Here is a 19,768-nt window from a genome sequence, read left to right on the forward strand (position 1 = left end):
GGACAATGATGTTGATGGTTAATAATATCGACTTCAAAAATATCATTGGATAAAGGACACAATTCTCATGGCACTTCTTAAATTCTGAATGTATCCTTTTTTCTTTTTTCAGAGGAAAATGTTGGGGCAATAGTTCAGCATCATCACGTTTTCTTTTACTAAGAAGTATTATTATTTTTTTTCAATATTAAACACCTTTAAGATTGATGCTGCCCTGAGAGTATCGTAAGATTTTCAAACTTCAGGTTAAGATGGCCCCTGCAGGTGGCTGCAGAACCATGGTGATGTACACAGTGCCTGGCACACAGTAGGTACTCAAGAACCAGCTGCTGAAAGACTTATAATAGCTGGAGCAGGTGCTTTATCCCAGTTGAGACTTGATAGTGATTCAAATATCAGGCAGGAAAAGCCAAAGACAAAATCAACACAAAATATGCCTCTTACTGCATTAATTTTTTGGCTCTATATTTCCTTTCACAGTTTCTGCTCATAATGTTGTAAACAGTTCCAAAATTCCTAAGCCATGCCAGTTATTAATTTCTTGACAAAATTCAATTTTATTTTATAAAAAAAGCAAAAATTTCTCTAAATCTTGTTAGTAGAGTTATTTAAGTTTCACCTAACTAACAATATAAACTCAGGGATTTTTAAGGATATTAACCAGGGATACTTTTAAGGATACTCGGGCATTTCATGAACCATAAAAAAGAGTTGTTACACTCTAACATTTGAACTAATATTTTTCAAATATTAGTCCATTAAGATTTCATTTCTCTGATCTGATTTTTTTCCTGAGGCTTAAAAGAAAGATATATTTGTTTATGTAAAGGATCAATAGAAAAGTGATTCTCAGAAGGAAAATCATTAAATTCTTCTCCCCAGAGGTAGATAGAGCTCTCTACTCAATAAGGCATGAAGTAGTTTTATTTCTTATTAATAACTCCAGATAAACAATTCTTATTTTTGAATGTGCCTGTGTCTCCAGGTTTAAGTTAAAATGCTCACATTCCTGTTGGCCACTGTCTCTCAAAGCACAAAACAGAGCCTGGGTTTTTGTGCATCTTCATAGGGAAACCTGAGAGTATCCACTTGGTAGAGCTAATTCCTCTGCCCATGATCATAAAAGAATCCCAAACTTCCAGGAGGTGTCAAGTCCAGGGGGCAGGGCAGGGACCAAAATACCATCCCTAACAGTTTTGGTGCAACACAGAGGAATTTCAAGGCATTGCCAAGCAGCATTCAAAAAAAAGCCAAAAGTAACCAATCCTCCTTGTAAAAATAAGGTCTGCTGTAGGCTGGGTGAGTGGTCTCTGTCTAACCAGGTCATCATTTTTGTTCCTTTTATCAATCTGTAATATTAACTCAAAAATTTGAAGAAATACCACCTGGAACTCATGTAGCAACTTTCAATTTTCAAAAATATTTTTATTGATATCTTCCCAATGTGAGCCTCAGAACCTATCTGTAAGAGATATTTTGTAAATGGGATCACTGGTATACAGAACAGTAGAGTAGCTGTCAATGGAAATTGAGTGTCCGATGCCACTCAGATCTCATGATTCTGAATATCAGGCTCTGTGCATAGTTCACTGCTGCCCTTTGGCAAGGAAAGAATTTAGCATTCTCATCTTTGCTCTCACGACAGAGACATTTGGAAAACACACACTCACTAATTATCTACATCCTAGAGCAAAATTTGAGTTAATTGACACCATTTATTTTCATGGAGGAATTTAGTCAAGTAATTATGAAAATTATTTCAAAGAGCAAATCTGTTGGCAATGATGGACTCTAATGAGCAAATATTAAGCTGCTACATTAGTTCTCCAAAATTAGTGCCCTTTCTCTTTCTTCTTTAAATGTAGCAATTTCTGTAAGAAGAATTAGATCTTATTAGTCCTTGACATCAAAAGCCACAGGGAACTAATTACATAAAGTTGAATGAATACCTTAACTTTGTTGTGTGGAAGGTCTTGGCCAAGCTGATTCATGAAAAGCCCCCAAGTAGATATAAGTGGAAAACACCTGGACTTTACAGACACAGAGAACTGTGTAACTGTGGCTGAAGATGGCCAGCTTTCCACAGAACCCCTTTCGTCTTCCTTCTGTGCTACTCTCTAGAGGTGCAGGTAGCCACCTGACTTACTTCTAGCCTATAGAATCTAGAAATAGAAGTGATGGGCATCAATTTCAGACCTGGTCCATAAAGACATTTCCAAGCCCTTTCCCATTTACCAGCTTGATGAAACAAGCACAATGGCCTAGAAGGCATGTGCTGAAGATGACAAAGTTGCATAACAGTACAAGCCCAGGGCCCTGAAACACCACATGGACAAGAGTTGTCTACCAATCAGGAACACCAATTTTGGAAGTTATGAAAGAACTAAACTTCTATCATATTTGAGCTATTACACAGGTAGGGGTTTGTTTGTCACAGCAGGTAGCATTACCTTAACTAATGTGTGTAACACCAGCACATGCACAGAAAAGAGGAGTTTGCATTAGAATGGTTCAGCAAGATTTCAAGGCTTGGAATATGAATTGTTGGCATGCCATGATTGTGCTGAATAACAGAAGTATTGTCTTGTGTGGAATCATAATCACATGAGTATTAGTGTGGCCCTTTCAGGAGGAGTGAAGCTTAAAGTCCAGTGTAGCCCTCCTTTCTGGTTCCCTGAGACTAGGAATATTCCTCTACTGGAGCAGGGTATAGACCATCACCACCCCTCCACTCCCCCCCCGCCCCCCCCTCCACCGTGCATTCTCTCTTTCAGGAATGAAAGGAGGATCAGGAGGCTGTGATCACTCAGATGAATCCATTGTCCATGCTCTTCTCATAACCCCTTGGTATCTGAATAAGCTTGTGAGTAGGATTACTCGGTGCTGGTGATTTCTGCCATCAATAAACTGAGTCCCAGCCTAAGTCTTCCCTGATCATTTATATGTGCAACTGCTGTGTCTAGAAAGCAGAATTTATTGAATGGTAATCAAAAAGCAACTTATTTTTATCCTCATTGTACCTGTAAAAGTATACTTTGGGGTCCTTTGTCCTCTTCCCCTGGATGAAAGTTGGGAAATACCATTTTTCTGGGTGTTACCATATAGAATATAAGTGCCATTCAGTCATTACTTTAAAATTCTATTAAAGATTCATGTTTGGTCCACTTCATTCTTCTGCAGGAAAGCCATCTGCAGGGGGAGAGTGGAACATTTCTCTTCCTCTTCCTTGTATTTAAAACTAGTTACAAGTGTTTAGACTGAGAAAAATAAAAAGTCTGCAGATTTAATTATGTGGAAATATAATATCTGATATCTAATAATCCAAAAGTATAAAATTAATATAACAAAGTGAAAAATCTCTAAACTTAGAGAAAAATTAAATTAAAAAACTTTCTCAGTTAATGGTTATAATCATTTCTTAGCAACTATGCATTAGAAACTATTGAACATCAGCCAAATAATAATCTTGAATTCTAGACCTTAAATCCTAATTTCATCCAGAACACTGGTGTTTGTTCTTAGGAAAAAATAATATATTTTCTCACTGAATTATAATTCAGTGTGAGAATGTGTTACCTCAGGCAACCATATGAGATATTATTAAAAATGCAATTTATTCTACTACATAAAAAATAACTTAAAATGCTCCAAATCACAGAAGTGATGTAACCAATGAACTGAAACATATTTCAAATCCATTAAATTTCAAAGTATGTTCGTCCTACATCTAAACACAAACTAGCACTCAAGAAAGTCAATGCTGTTTATTAAAATCTAAATTTCATTATAAGAAGAAGCATTTTGAAAACTGTTGATAATTGTTGAAGCTGGGTGAGGAGCGCATGGTGATTCATTATAAATTCTCTCAATTTTTATGCATGTTTGAAAATTTACATAATAAAAAATTTGTTGTGATAATCATGAGAACTCATTCAAATAAAAAGATATTTATACTTGAGCCAATTTATTTAACTACTAGTAGGAAATGAGAGTGGCTCTTTCTCTGGAAGTCAATTTCCAAAAAGAAATAAGTAAAGAGGGTAAAAAATATGGAACAGAAATAGTTGCCAATCAAAGGGGCAGACCATTTCTAGGAAGTGCAAAAGCCTGGGTATCACTCCAACACTGGGTTCAGGTGTAGCATAAGAACCAGAAAAATCTGAAGTTATCACATTAAGTGTGCACCTTCATCAAGGTGAAAAACCTCAAAGGTACAAACTGATCTCCTGTGCCAATCTGAATTTAAACAGCCATTAGTGTTTCAACCACTTTGCAATGTACAACCACCTATAGAACTATGTATAACCAGAATCCTGACTTTTGTGACAACGAGGGCCTTATTTCTTAATAATGTTACCATATATAGATTCATCCCTAAATGATATATTCCTTAGTTTTGTCTACTTCTTAATTTTATGTAAATGGAATAATATTATATGTATATTTTGTTGACTCGTTTCTTTCATTTAGAAAATCATTTGAGAGGTTCATCCATGCTGATGTGCTTAACAAGTGGTAGTTGTTCAGTTAATCAAAAAGCCAGTTTAAAATGAGTAGGTATACAAGGAACACATACACTTTAAGCATTTCTACTTAAAATATACAAATACATGTTCATTTGCCAATCTTTTCATGTGGAGCTTTTTCATTAAGCATGGATCAGATGATCGAAGTTCTATATCACCTTAGAGCAAACCAATATTGTATCATCCTCAAGCTTCAGTTTCACTTTCTTTAATGTGGAGCAAAAAACCTTTAATGTGGCGTATGCAACTTAGGTTCCATAAAATCCAGGACTCTTCAAACATGTTTCATTGGTTTGTTTATATCAAATGAAATATCACAATGTCAATGTCACACACATTTGGCACTTACAGGTTTGGTAACGATCACAACTTACACTTAGTAAGTATATAACTCAGTTGGAAGTAGCAGAAGTACGTGGGCTGGCCAGAGAGTAGCCTCATAGCCATGAGGCTAGCTCATGTGCGCTAAATATCAATAAGTATGATTTACAGAAGGAATGGAGAGTGGCAGTTAAGTTGGCCGAGTGGTTAATTCAAAGTTGGTTACAGAAGCTTCTATTGTATTTCCAAACCCAAAGTGTTAACTGAATTGTTCTCAGATTATCTGTATTCTCCAAACATTAATTCATTCACTTTTCCAAAATGTTATTTAATTTTCATAATTTTCATCTAATGCCCCTTCCCCAATATACCTGCCATTAATACCTATTGATTCTAAAGTACTGTGGAAGAATTCTGTTCTAGGTGGTCGTCACCATATTATATTTTTTCATAGAATGAACACATAGAGAATTAGCCAAAGTAATTGTTTGTTTGTGTGTGAATGAAGGAGTATGTTATATTGGTGGGGCAAAATTCAGGAGATATTTCAAGCATCATACATTTTTTTAAACCCCTGACTTCTTTCAAGAAGTATCAGTGTTTCATGGTGGCTGATTGAGTTTTGATGTTCCTCTCTCTTTGTTTCTCAAGGATTAGGGATGAACTCACAAACTAATGTTAGCCAATATGGGATTATCTTATCACTAATTACAATTTTACATACCATGGTCAAGTACCATCATTTTAGGAAAAGAAACTGTGTTTTTCTCCAGGAATCAGAATAGATTACAGCTTAGAAAAAAATAAATACTAACCAAATTCTTTGACTTGGAATTAAGAATGAAAAATTTTAAGTAAATTTATGAGGTATATATATTAATTTTTCTTTGAAAGTAGAAACACACAGTACGAAAAGTGAATGGTAGAGAGAGGTAAGCACCACCTCAGTGTTCAGTTTCCAAGTGCTCTCAAAATATGGATAAAGTTAAGGAGCTTTCTAAGAATCCCAAGAGAGAGATAAGTAGCAACTCCTCTAAATGCCTGACTCTCAAAAAGGTCAAACTGATAAACTGTAGTAAAAACAATCTCCCTCCCCACCATACAATCCACAGGAAAAAAAAAAAAAAAAAAGCTCTAGATATCATGCATGTAGCATCTAAAATTATGCATTGTTAAAAGAGATAACTAAATTTGATGGAAGAAGCTCTGGAAAGTTCCACCATGTGTGTTGGCTACCTTAGTAATTCCACCTCCCAACCCAACAGAGAACATTTAGTGAGCCCAAAGAGAAGTCACAAAAGGTTTCTCTTTGACCTTGGACAGCACTTCTTCCCCTAAAGACTAAAGAATGACTTGACCGTTCAGTAGATTGTCCTCACAGTGAGGGGGCACTCATCTGCCTCTCCCACAGGTGGAAGGAGTTAACGAGATTGACTCAGGACTGACAAGCTCTGTCACTGATTGTTCCCAATATTGAAAACGCACCCACAGGAGACTGAACCAAGTACATTTACTTAATCTCCTAAGACATAATAAATTATACTAGACACAGTTAAAGAAATGATTGATGTTAACCTTTTTTTATTCCTTTAATATATTTTGGATATTTTGAAGTTGTCTTAAAAAATTCAGCAGGGTATTTGGGCCCCTATCCAGCACTCTGTTACTCTATTGTATGAAAAGGGACCCAGCACTGTGAGAAACACACATTTCCTCCTTTTAATAATCACTCAAACTGATTTTTTTAAAAAAAGAAAGAAAAACTATTAAATTATTTTAATTGTTTAGACTAGGAAAAGAGATCTATTGGCAGGAAGTAAGCAACACAATAGTCTTTCAAAACCCGTAGTATTTATGTAATAGCCAAATTTACCAAATCCCAAGTCAGGAGATGTGTTTTGATCGATATGAATATATTTATGCTAATATACCTGAACAAATAGATTCACAGAGGACAAAACTAAACAATCAAAGATTAGGACAAACAATTTTCAGAAATTTTCTGGAAAATGTATCAGTGTGTTCGCAAATTTCACATTGATTTCCAAAATTTTTCAGGATCAGCCTTCAATAAAACTACATTTTAGTACATAACTTCAGTTCTCTCTGTAACTGCTAGGAGTCAGGCTCATAATAATAGCAAAAGTTCTGTAGAATAACAGACCTGATTCCATACCTATTGATTACTAACTAGCTCTTTTCATCTTGAGCAAGCCTCTTAAATACTCTGCTGCAATTCCTTCCATTTGTGAAATGAACAACAATAATTCCTATCTATAAAGTTAGAATGAGAATCAAACAAAATTTACAAAAATGACTTGAAAATGAATTATAGTTACATAGATATAAAGTCTTATTACTGCACAGAAACCATTCTTTAAGGTAAGAATCAGCTAAAGCCATCTCAGCTCAGGGTGTGGCACAGCTGAGATCCTGACTGCATAAGTAGATCACCCATCACCATTTCCTTTTCTCCATTCTTTCCTAATAAAACAGATCTCTCTTTTCTGACTTCTTCCACAGCTTCTTAGGCAATCGCCAGATTCCAAACCCTTGTCCTGACATTTTGACACATTCTTCTAAAATCCTCATTGATCCCTTTAAGTTTTATTCCACTTGATAGAATCACACCTGCCTGATCTCTGACACTGGTCATATTGATAGGTAGGAGAGGCAGCTACAGGATCTCTTCTCGTGCTTCTTGATCTACTTCTCATACTTCTATTTTAACACTTACATTTTATACTATAATTATTTACAAGTCCATCTCCTGGTCCTCAAGGACAGGGCTGTGTTTTAGTGATCAGAATGTCCCCCTACAGATATTTATTGAAAACGTGAATGAAAAGATAATGAGTTAGGTTTGGTTTCTTGAGTATGAATGTAGAGATATTAATTACACAGTTGAAAATATAGATCAGGATCACAGGGACGATGCACAGATACGGATGTAGGATTAATTTACATCACTGAGAAAGAATGTATACCAGAGGGGGGAAAAAGAAATGGACAAAGGTAAAGGAGGCAGGAAAAGAGAGCAAAAGCAGTCCCCAAACCGGGAGGAGAATCAGGAAAGAGTAGTTTTATATAAACTCAGAGAGGAAGATAGTCCAGATGGAGGAAGTTGTTAATGGCATCAAGCAAAGCTGCTTCCTTCTCTATAAAATGTGGGATAAAACACCTACTACACAGGATTATGTTGAGGACTAAAAGGAATATGTGACAATTATTAAAACAATGCCAGGGACAAAATGGTGACTGAATAATTATTTCAAAATCAACTACAATGAAAATAGAGATGAGAAAATCAGATCTGGCAATTAGGAAGTAGATGGAGATGACCATTGTGAGAACAGCTTTATTAGAAAGGAGGGGATGGAAGCTAACTTTCTGTGGGGTAAGCAAAGAAAATGAAGTGAGAGACAGAAAGCAAAAAGATACTTTCCTTTTTTTTTTTTTTTTTTTTTTTTTTTTTTTTTTTTTTTTTGCGGTATGCGGGCCTCTCACTGTTGTGGCCTCTCCCGTTGCGAAGCACAGGCTCCGGACGCACAGGCCTAGCGGCCATGGCTCACGGGCTTAGTTGCTCCGCGGCATGTGGGATCTTCCCGGACCAGGGCACGAACCCGTGTCTCCTGCATCGGCAGGCGGATTCTCAACCACTGCGCCACCAGGGAAGCCCAGATACTTTCCTTTTAAGGACTGTACTGATGAGGGAGAGAGAGTTTGGTGGCCTCAGGGAGAGGCAGGCTTGAGTGGGAAATGTTTGGTTGTAGAACATGAGAATTTTGAGCACGTATGTGGCACAGGTGAAGTAGCCAATAGAGAGGAAGAAATATTAGACCAAGCGAGGACAGAAAAGAGGCTTTGACATAGCTGTACACTTAATGGAAAGTTAAGGGAAGTTACAAGAGTTCTCTCTTTTCCACAGGATGGGAAGTTTCCTGATAACATTCAGGGTGGTTTGGGGGTTTAAGAGAAGTCGTTAAATGTGTGACATGGCCATGATAAGACTGGGGAAGGAAGCTGTTGAGGGGTAAGTAAAAGCAGATTATTAAACTACTTAATTTAACCTTAAATTAAATTTACCGTAAATTATTATTAGTGTCTGTCTGTTGCTGTCTGCCGCTCTGATCTTGCCCATCTGACCTCAAGTCTTGCCTGCCACCTGCAGGGTGAGACCCTCATCACTGAGGGTCCCTTTGTCCTGCCTGGAAAGCCGGATGAGTCAGGAGATGATCTCTTATTGACCAAAAGTCACAATGGAGCCCTGGGCACTGATAGCTGGTTCATGTTGCCCACAGGACTGAACCAAGCAGATGAATTTCCAGAGGGTCAAGCCAAATGAAAGATAACTTTACCTGGATTCAGTTCACGGGATAATGTTTTTAAAGGTCATTTTCATTTAAATGATATAATCGAACCCTAGTGTTTTGAATATGAAGCTCCCAGTCTCCCAAAGATGACCCAAGGACTCTGACTCAAGGCTTCACAAAGTGTTTTACAACTTTAATTACAGGAAAGTAATTTTCATGTGCTTTGCTGCCTCCAGGTCATTTCAGCTTTCAGTAAAAGCTCTGCCATGGGAGTCAGGGTCCCCAGCTCCACTACCAATCAACTTCAATCAGGGACCCTTATGGAAGAGACTTCATAGAATCCTTGAATTATGAAATAAGATAGGTCTATAAAGTGAATATGACCTGTGAGGAGTAACTTCTCCATTCAGATAGCCAAAGGGTCCCAGGCTCTTTCTCAGGGCATGCGGACTTTGGTACACCGCCACAAGCCCAGAGACTCAGCTTGCTTCCATCGTCTTTAGCAGAGGCCAGCAACCACTCTGTCCCTTTGGTTTCTGGGACCCCCACCATAGGTAGATGTAGAACTGGTACATTCTTCTCAACTCTTTCCACCTCCATCCCTTCTACCCACCCTCCTCACCCTTTCTTTGCCTGCACAATAGACAAGTGCCCTGGTATTCTTACATTTAAATGCTTAACATTAAGGAAAGAGACGGGAGGTGATCAATATAACAAATGGGTATGTTACAAATTTTAAGGTATCTCACAAAGTCTTTACAGAAAATATCCCTGACTCCCTGGGCGAGGTGGTAACTGGAAGCCTTTGGGTTTCAGCTCTGTTTTGACTCTCCCAAGGCTACACGGATGCCTAATGTCACCCAGCTTGTGGGGAGACCAGGCCCTTGCCCTCAGGTCCATCAGGCTCCAAAGCCCATGTCCACAACAGTTAGGCGACTCTGGTTCAAGCAGAGCTTGAAAACCTGCTGTGCTATGTTACCTTTATGTGACAGGTATTATCTATATTTACTTGACAAGTATTACTCTTAAGGATGGAAACATTTTTATAACTTTCACATCTTTTTCTTCCCCCATATTACTTGTAAACATGGCTGATAGGAATCCACCTGTATGCTGGTGTGGGTCTCCTAAGCACCCTCACATAAAAGGCACATGGGTGCCTTCTGGCTTTGCAAGATGGGTAGATCTTCCATTGTCAGAGCAGCTAAGGGTTGTAATAGAAAGCTGTAGAATATTCCCATGGGCCTTCATTTTCTCTAGGTCCGACCATGTGACCTATCTGTATGAGAGTGGGCAGGGGTAGGGAGAGGCTGGCAGATGTTGTACCTTTCTCCCATACCCAGAAGAACACTGGGTTGGCTCTATGTATTCAGTTTCTGTTTGCTGCTGTTATAAATTACAGAAATGTGGTAGCTTAAAAAGATCCAAATGTATTATCTTTAGATTAGAAGTTCAACATGTGTCTCACTGGGATAAAATTAGGATGTCAGCAGGGCAGAGTTCCTTTCTGGTTACTCTGGGCAAGATTCTGTTTCCTTGCCTTTTCCAGCTTCTGGAGGCTGCCCCTGCTCCTTGACTCATGGCACCTCCCTCCAGTTTTAGAGCCGGCAGGGCAATGTCTTTAAATCTCTGATTCTTCTGCACCCCTCCTCCACTTTTTTGGGGTGTTTTTTTTTTTTTTTTTTTTTTTTTTTGTCTTACGCGGGCCTCTCACTGTTGTGGCCTCTCCCGTTGCAGAGCACAGGCTCCGGATGCACAGGCTCACCGGCCATGGCTCACAGGCCCAGCTGCTCTGCGGCATGTGGGATCTTCCCGGACCGGGGCACGAACCCGAGTCCCCTCCATCGGCAGGCGGACTCTCAACCACTGCGCCACCAGGGAAGCCCCCTCCTCCACTTTTAAGAACCTTTGTGATTACATTGGCCGTACCTGGATAATCTAGGATAATCTTCCTTTTTTAAAAAAACCAACTAATTAGCAACCTTAATTCTACCAGCAACCTTAATTCCCCTTTCCCATGTAAGATAAAATATTTACAGGTTCTGGGAACTAAGACAGAAATACCTTTGGAGACCATTTCTCTGACTACAACACTTTTTTCGGAATCACGCATGGAGAATAGGCCAACCATTCCAGGAAGGCCAGAGACAAAATTAGGTGGTACATAAGGAAGCATTCTTGAAGCAGAAGCTTGAAGTCAAAACATCTCTCCTCTCTCTTCCTCTCCCCTCTGCTCCCCATCCATCCTCTCCTCCCCTCTCCCATATGTGAGACATTAAGGCAATATTCCAGCCAAGAGTAGTCTTACAGCAGGCAGAAATCCAGAGAGAAGAAAATAGGTCATTCAGTTGTAGGTGTACAGAGTTGCAAATTGCCTACCTGAAACGAGGGTGGAGAATTTGGAGCTTTCGTCTTTCTCATCTGTAAACTGGAGCTGCTGTTTGCCTCTCAGGTTTGCAGAAGGACCCAGCAACATAACAGATGTGATGCACTCAACACACAGACCTGTCACATTCTGGACTACCTCATGAGTGCCGGGATGTTACTGGTTTCAGATCTGTCCAAGGACCAGAAAAAACAAAGTTCTATTTATCCACACCTTTTCAGAATTTTAGTTCTGAAAAGGAGACAGCAGGATTTAAATAGCTGGTTCATAAGCAATGAATTATAAAAGCTAATTAGTGACATTGACCTAGGGCTTATTGGCTAAGAACATCTTTATTTTATTCAAGCGGATACAAAAAATGTTTACTACCATTTAAGAAAAGTTCCTTGGCAAAGGAAATTTGCCTAATCTTTAGGAAAGGCTGCATATAGTGAAAATAGGTATTTATCATAATTCTTACTGGCAAGCACCTAAAATTAAATCCTGCAAAGTTAGTAATGATATTAAAACCCATAATACTCTTCAATTATTAGAATATTTTACCTTTAGCAAATGCACTACAAGTTTCAAAACACTCAATTTACATTGGTTCACTTTTAATGCATGCATAGTTCTTGCCCTAATCTCATTTCCAGTTGGCCCGTAAATTGATTTATTTATGCTACTTAGCCCTTGAGATTAATCAACTGTTGCAACTGTTTTGAATTTATCTAAATAAATAGGGCTTTCTTGATACAATTAGTCCAGATCTTATGAAGTAATACAGGATTTAATATGAAAAATGCATGTCTTCCTAGGGAAAGTCAGACTTTCCACAGTATAGTCTAATCAACGTTAGCCTCCTGCCTCAGCCCATTTAGCATTTACAGTACATGCATAATAGCAAACGATGCTACAGCTCCTAATCAGATAAAAGTTCTACTTAATATCTGTGCTCACAGATTTAGGATTTTTGAAGGCAGCGTAAATACACTGCTAAATCCACTTGACAGAATAGAATCCTGCAACAGGGATTTCACATACACTGAGCCATAAGCGAGTATCAGTTCCGCTAAACCAGCTTATCATTGCTGGTTGTCACCTCTCCCTGTGTGTAACTGATGGAATGGACTTCTCTCTGTAAGTCTCAGATCATCTGAGCTGGACCTGTAACACGTGCTCAGCTTTTGCTTCCTAACCCAGGAATGTTCCAGTGTCGTGATGCAACTCTCCTGCGCTCCATCCAGAACATTCTACGTAACTCACAAACGAGTTACATGGAACATTTGGCACATACTGTGGGATCAGCACCCTAGGCTGGAGGAGAGGAGGGGAGTAGGAATGGACATGCAGGGTCAAGGCTGCCTGCTTCCTGTTAGATCAGAATTCTTGGAGCTGTACCAGTGAGGGGGTGTTTTAAATCCATTTTGTTAGAAATTACTGACTTTACATTTAGGATCAAAACTGAAATTGGATTCTCTCCACTGCATGGAAAATGCATACAATGCATTAGACGTTTCCACGGAAGGAGTGCCTTGGAACGCTTCCAATAGCTTCATACCCATTCTTACAGAGCTGAATGCTAGAAAATGGTATGCATTACAGTGTAAAGCATTTAATTTTTTTTTTTTTTTAATTTTTGGCCACACTGCCTGGCATGTGGGATCTTAGTTCCCCTACCAGGGATCAAACCCGCACCCCCTGCAGTGGAAGCACAGTCTTAACCCCTGGACCACCCAGGAAATCCCTTTTAAAAAACTTTTTTAAACATTGTAAAGCATTTAAATAATCATTTAAAATAACTTTTTGCAAATGATCAACATGAATATTGAGTTTAACAAACTATATATTTTATTTTTGAGTTATTTGTAGTGAGGTGGATGGACCTAGAGTCTGTCATACAAAGTGAAGTACGTCAGAAAGAAAAAAACAAAATACCGTATGCTAAAAATTATCTTAATTTTTACAATTCAGAATAGCTTGTCATCCAGAAAACCTTGAGACAACATGATAGTGATGATTATTTCATCTCTTGCCCTGTTGCAGTAATTGAATTCTTACAAACACTCTATGTCTACATTATGAACACATGTACACACATATGCATGTTCACACACACATAGAGTTTCTTGTGGTAACATTTCCCTCAGCCTTAAGTTTGTCATATGGAGAAAATTATACAATTTTAAATAAAAGTAGGATGTGTTGGTAATTATTTTGAGATTTTCTTATCAGTGCCTGACAATTTTTGTAAACAATCTAAAAGATTACACCTAAAATGCATTTATTTTTAATATAACAATTTGCCTCTAGCCAGTTCAGACTGAATTATTAACAATTTTTCCCTATTCTCTCCTATTTAAACTTAGGTGATAATGAAATGTCATATTGTTGTATTGTTTTTAAAATTTTTTAATAACAACACAGGAAGATGAGAATCCCATTGCAGAGAGTTTCAGAAAAACAGCTCAGGTCAATAAGCTGATACATATTTTCCTGGGACCTAATTTGAAAACTTGTAACAAACAGGGAAAGTAAGGTTAAGAGACACAAACAAGTCACCAGTGTTACCCAGAAACCTGTGACAGGACCACAAAAGCACCTCTTGCCTCTGTGGTGCAGTCCTGCCCCACTCTCAGCACTGCTGCCCTGTGCCCTTTGGTGGCTGATGAAATGGAAGAAGCTTCCTGTCCAAACCACATGTGGTTACAGTTCCCTGATCTCTATAGTAACAATGAAAAGATAGGAAAGCAAGTTGACTCCACTGCAAGTTAACTAAGACGTTAGAAATTCTTCTGAGCTGATTAATCATCATTCTGCTAATTGAACCTTCCTGTCTTTAAGAAATTCTGTTTGCATCACACTATAAATGTGAGATCCCAGACAGCAATGTCTCTCGTAATGAAACAAAAAAAAATTACGGGGACACAAGGCATTCATGTAAAGGTTTACTATTTGTTAGTGTAAATTTGGAGTGGTGATGTTTGGTCAAATTCCCTGTCATATAAACAAGCAATTTGGGAAGAGCATTTATTTTCATCAAAATACTATTACATACAGGATCTGTTTATAATAAACTTTAAAAAACTGTCTAAGTTTGTTGGATAAAATATTGTTTGAAGTTGATGGAATTTCAGCTGGTGACTGATCATCATTTTGCTACACAGAGACTTGTTTTGGTAATAGCTTTACTGAGATATAATTCACATACCATACAATTCACCCATTTAAAGTCTACAATTCAATAGTTTTACTATATTCACAGATGTGCAGCAATAACCACAGTCCGCTTTAGATAATTTTCATCACCCAAAAAGAAACCCCTGTACCCTTTATTTACCACTCTCACAATTGTCTCCCAACACCCCCTTATCCCCAAACTCCAGCCCTAGCCAAGCATTAATCTACTTTCTGTCTCTATAAATTTGCCTATTCTGGGCCTTTCATATAAATCAAATAATATAACATTTGGTTGTTTGTGACTGTCTTCTTTCATTAGCATAATGTTTTCAAGGTTTATCCATGTTGTAACATGTATCAGTACTTCATTCTTTTTATGGCTAAATAATATTCCCCTGTACTTTTATTCCACATTTTATTTAATCATTCATCAGTTGATGGACATTTAGGTTGTTTCCACCTTTTGGCTATCATGAATAATGATTACAATGAACATTCTTGTACAACTTTTTGTGTGGACATGTTTTTATTTCTCTTGGTTATATAACTAGGAATGGAATTGCTGAATCAAATAAGTGTTGTTTAACTTTGTGAGGAATGGCTAGAATATTTTTCAAAGTGGCTATAGCATTTTACATTACATGGAAATTTAATTTATCAGAATTTGACACTGTCATTAGTTGCTGCTTCAGTGTTATGAATTGGCACTTAGTCTAACATATATTAAGGTTACATGTCTGGTCACCTCAATTATCAAAACTCCAACATATCAGAAATCAGATGAGAAGTTGTGGTGTGTAGCGGGGAGGGATCCCTGAGGGGCCAAAACCAATACTAAATAGTCTACTCACTAAAATTCATATCTATATCTATCCCCAGAAAAATCCCATAAGTTCTCACTCTTAGTAAATTTACTCTTTGTTTGGGCTAGTTATAAAAGCTTCTTCTCCTGATTTCCTGAACTCTTAAATATTAGAAGAAGAAAATTAGAAAATTGGTGAGAGTTTCTGGAAACCAGATTATTGATGGTAGCAAGAAAAGAGAGCTAAATCTCTCATAGTGAGAAAAGGAACTGAACACAGAACCATAAAGGAAAACCTAAGGCCTCTAAACACTGAGAACTGTTTAATTTCAGGGGAGATGTCCCTATAGAACTGTAATTACTCTAAGATGTCACTGTATTGTATCATTGGTGCAATTATTGATACTTGGATTTACAGTCTTCAGTAATCAAAAATGGATACAATCATACCATTAATAAAATGTGGAAGTTTCAATAATGATTTGAAGGGTTACGTCCAAAATGATGCAATTTTTGAAAGCTCACCTGTTAAAATTATAGACTCTCAGAGCTGGATGAGACCTTAATGACCATCTCCTACTTAATGTGATGGCACAGAACAATCTAATAGGGGGATTACAGAGAGAACTGGTCGTAGGTTAGTAGGTCTGTGAACTTGAGCACAGAATAGTAAATTTGGATCTTACTTTCATCACACATGAAGTTCTGGATCTGAAATGGATAATACACAAAGCTTCTTTTATATTTTTTAGTCTAAAAAACTTATTTATTATTATTTATTTAACATCATCCTCCCAAGGAAGGCTCTATGAAGGATTAGGAATATTCTAATTTCCCAAAAGAAAAGAACAAGATACTTCGAGAACCTGGAGAATGTTTTTGAACTCTTAGACTCTTCATTTAGAAACAGTCATTCAGGAAGCATTAAATATCTAAGTGTCAAGCTTTGTGATAGGCTCTTGAGATAGAAAGATGAATGAATGAAGCCTAGCTCTTTCCCCCAAGGGTATGTAAACCATTTATCATGTAACTATCACTGTAGATGACAGAAGTTATACAGAGGTAATAAGGCTGACAGTAGATCTCATTTATTGGTCATTTACTATGGACTAGGAATTGCACTAAGTGCTTTATACACTTTCATAATTTAATTCTTATCACTTTATGAGTCAGACACTATTATTATCCTCAGGCACAGAGAAGTCAAGTAAGTTGCCAAAGGTCAAAGAGCTAGTGGTCTGGTTCTGATTCCAGAGGGAAAGCAATAGGAAGAGAACAATTAGGTTGGGGGGGTGGTCAGGTGGACATTCAACACGTTTAGTCCTTTTCTTTCCTAAGCCCTTCTGGCAGCATGTGATAAGGATGTATTCTACTATTGTGTAAAAAGTTCAGTTTGCTGGCAATAGAAAATATGTTAGGTGTTTTAAGCAGAAAAGAATTTAATACAAGAAATTAGAAAATAATTTAATACAGGGAATAAGGTATTTACAAAACTGTTACAAGAGCTGAAGGATAAGGCTCTGGGCTGGGCCTTCAAGAATAATTCCCAGAATCGCACAGTAGACATGACCTGCCAAGAGAATTGCAACTTCTGGGAGAGAATTCAAGAGTCAACTCCTGACTCCAGAATCACGCTTGGCTTAGCTGTGATCTGAGACCAAGAGACCCACCATTGAGTCATGCAAATCCTACTGAATCTGCACCCACAAAATTACTGTCTCACACACTGGGCCTCACTCCTCCATTAACTCAATTCTGAACATAAGTGCCATTTGAGCACGTCTGATCGGCAGGACCGAAATCACATCTGGAATCCTCATTTCGAACCCATCTGGGATTTTTTATTTTTATTTTCAGCCCCTGCTTATTAGAAGGAAGTCGAATCAGATGTTTAAAAGAGCCAATCCAGCATATCCACCATAACCAAGAAAGAATTCCTGGACAAACTCCACAGCCCTTGACAGTATTTCTTTCAATATTTAAAAAATCCTTGTGGTTTCCTTCACTGTTCTTGATGGGTCTTCCCACATTTCAAAATGCATTTCTTTTAAAACATGCAGTATCATTACAACTTCAATTTTGTTTTTTGTTGTTTTGTTTCTATGTATAAATGGACAAACAAGAAACATTTTTTTTTTTTTTTTTTTTTGGTATGCGGGCCTCTCTCTGTTGTGGTCTCTCCCGCTGCGGAGCACAGGCTCCGGACGCGCAGGCTCAGCAGCCCTGGTTCACGGGCCCAGCCGCTCCGCGGCATGTGGGATCTTCCCGGACCGGGGCACGAACCCGTGTCTCCTGCATCGGCAGGCGGACTCTCAACCACTGCGCCACCACGGAAGCCCCAAACAAGAAACATTTTAAATAGAAGTATCTATTTGGTGGTTCATCCTCTAAATTTAACTTGAAAGTTACAGTATTTTTTTCAAAGAGTGTTTTCTAATGTTCTTTTTTTCCACACTAGCTGTCATTTTGTCCATAGAATTATTATTTGTATTTAAATCTAGCAAGCCACCTGAATATTTATGATGTTTGTGATGTTTATAAGGTCTGGGAAGAAACAAATGGAGGAAGTTCCAGGTTTCTTATGCTCCCTTTCTGTGCAGGAATTCCCACAGTTCTGACATTCACTTTCCTAATCTATCCTCCAGACCCCCGTTGCAAATGCCTGATGTTACTGGGGTTACAAATTCCATCAGCAGTGCCCCCTCTTAGAGATCACTGGATATCACTAAGATCCTTCACTAATCAACCCATATTCTTGTCCTTTGACAATTTCACTTCCTTGACCCAACACACAAACACACATCTCTGTTAAGTAGAAAACTGAACTCATGTACAAAAGGTAGGTCTCTCACCTAGAGAAACCAGCCCATCTTTACCGAGTTTCTGAATTGATATTTCAATAGTGCATGCAAAGGAAAGCTAGGTTTCCCCAAATCAAATGAAATCTTGATGAACTCCTATAATTCATTTCAGACTTTTAAATTTGTAATGGCATATCTTCAAAAACTATGAAAAGAAAAATATATTCTGTAGAAAATGTTAATGAAATAAGGCTTATGCATCGTCCCTAAAATTTGGAAAGAATATAATTCAAAGCAGAATACCTGAAAATGCTGATAGACAATACACTTTTTAGCAATGTCTCCTTTACCTCTTATTATTTAAACTGCTAATTTTTTTCCTGATTTTTAAAAACTTGTGTCATTTAAAGAAAATATCTTGGAGTACCCCTTACACCCAAACTCTGCTGTTATGTAGAAGGTAATGAGGCTGCAAATATGCTGTTTTTCCATAGCCTATTTCTTGTTTTCCAGCTTTACAGGGCAATTTTAGGTACTTGTGCTTGCAGCCAGAGTCACTATATGCTTCTGATCTTTTCTAAATGTCAACTACCATAAAAGAAAATAAATAACAGGACAGTGTGCCATTTTCATCATTTTAAAAACCACTTAAACACTATCTTAAGTCCCAGGCTCTGGGTGCTGCTAAAAAAAATTTAGTGCCCTAAGAAACAGGCCAAGATCACATACTAACCAAATATTCCTATGACTGAACATACCATTAGGTACTTGCGAACCTGGTTCTCTCCCCATTCTGAATGGGATTAAGATGCATAAATAAAATTACGTGTGTGTGTGTGTGTGTGTGTGTGTGTGTGTGTGTGTGTGTGTGTGAATCTGTGCATGTATGTGTGTTTGGGGGGTAGGTGGGTATTTTTTACTTGGCCAATCTCATCCGGTAACAAAAAAAAGATTTGTAATCCCTTTTGACAGCAAGACTAACCGGGAGACATGATGGGTTTCAGTCCTGGTCTCCTCTAACCTGACCTACGTAACCATGGGAAAGCTCCTGATGCCTGCGGGATCCACACTTTTTCACAGGTAAAAGAGGAGTTAAAATAAATGCTAAGATTCTATGTGTCTATAACTGAATATGACAGAACACCTTTAACTCAAAATAGAATATTTGAAAGGTCTCTTAGAGGAATCTACCGGAGCTGCAGGTTTAGCTATTAGATGGTCCCTAACTGCTTGACTTGACGTTTTATACTTTCAGTCTTCTATAACGCTTTTTCAATTCAATAGGCTACAAATATTATAATTTGAAATCTACAAAAGAAAACATATTTGGAGAATAGTGAGAAGTGTACAATTCTTACTAAATTCTATCTTGTTGCATTTTCTGAAATACCTAAAATAGCCATTAATAATCACAAGGGCTCCTTTCCTTATTATACTCATTTGGGTTTTTGAGAAACAAA

This window comes from Kogia breviceps, chromosome 9 (assembly GCF_026419965.1).
Source record: "Kogia breviceps isolate mKogBre1 chromosome 9, mKogBre1 haplotype 1, whole genome shotgun sequence".
In the NCBI taxonomy this organism is placed as follows: domain Eukaryota; kingdom Metazoa; phylum Chordata; class Mammalia; order Artiodactyla; family Physeteridae; genus Kogia; species Kogia breviceps.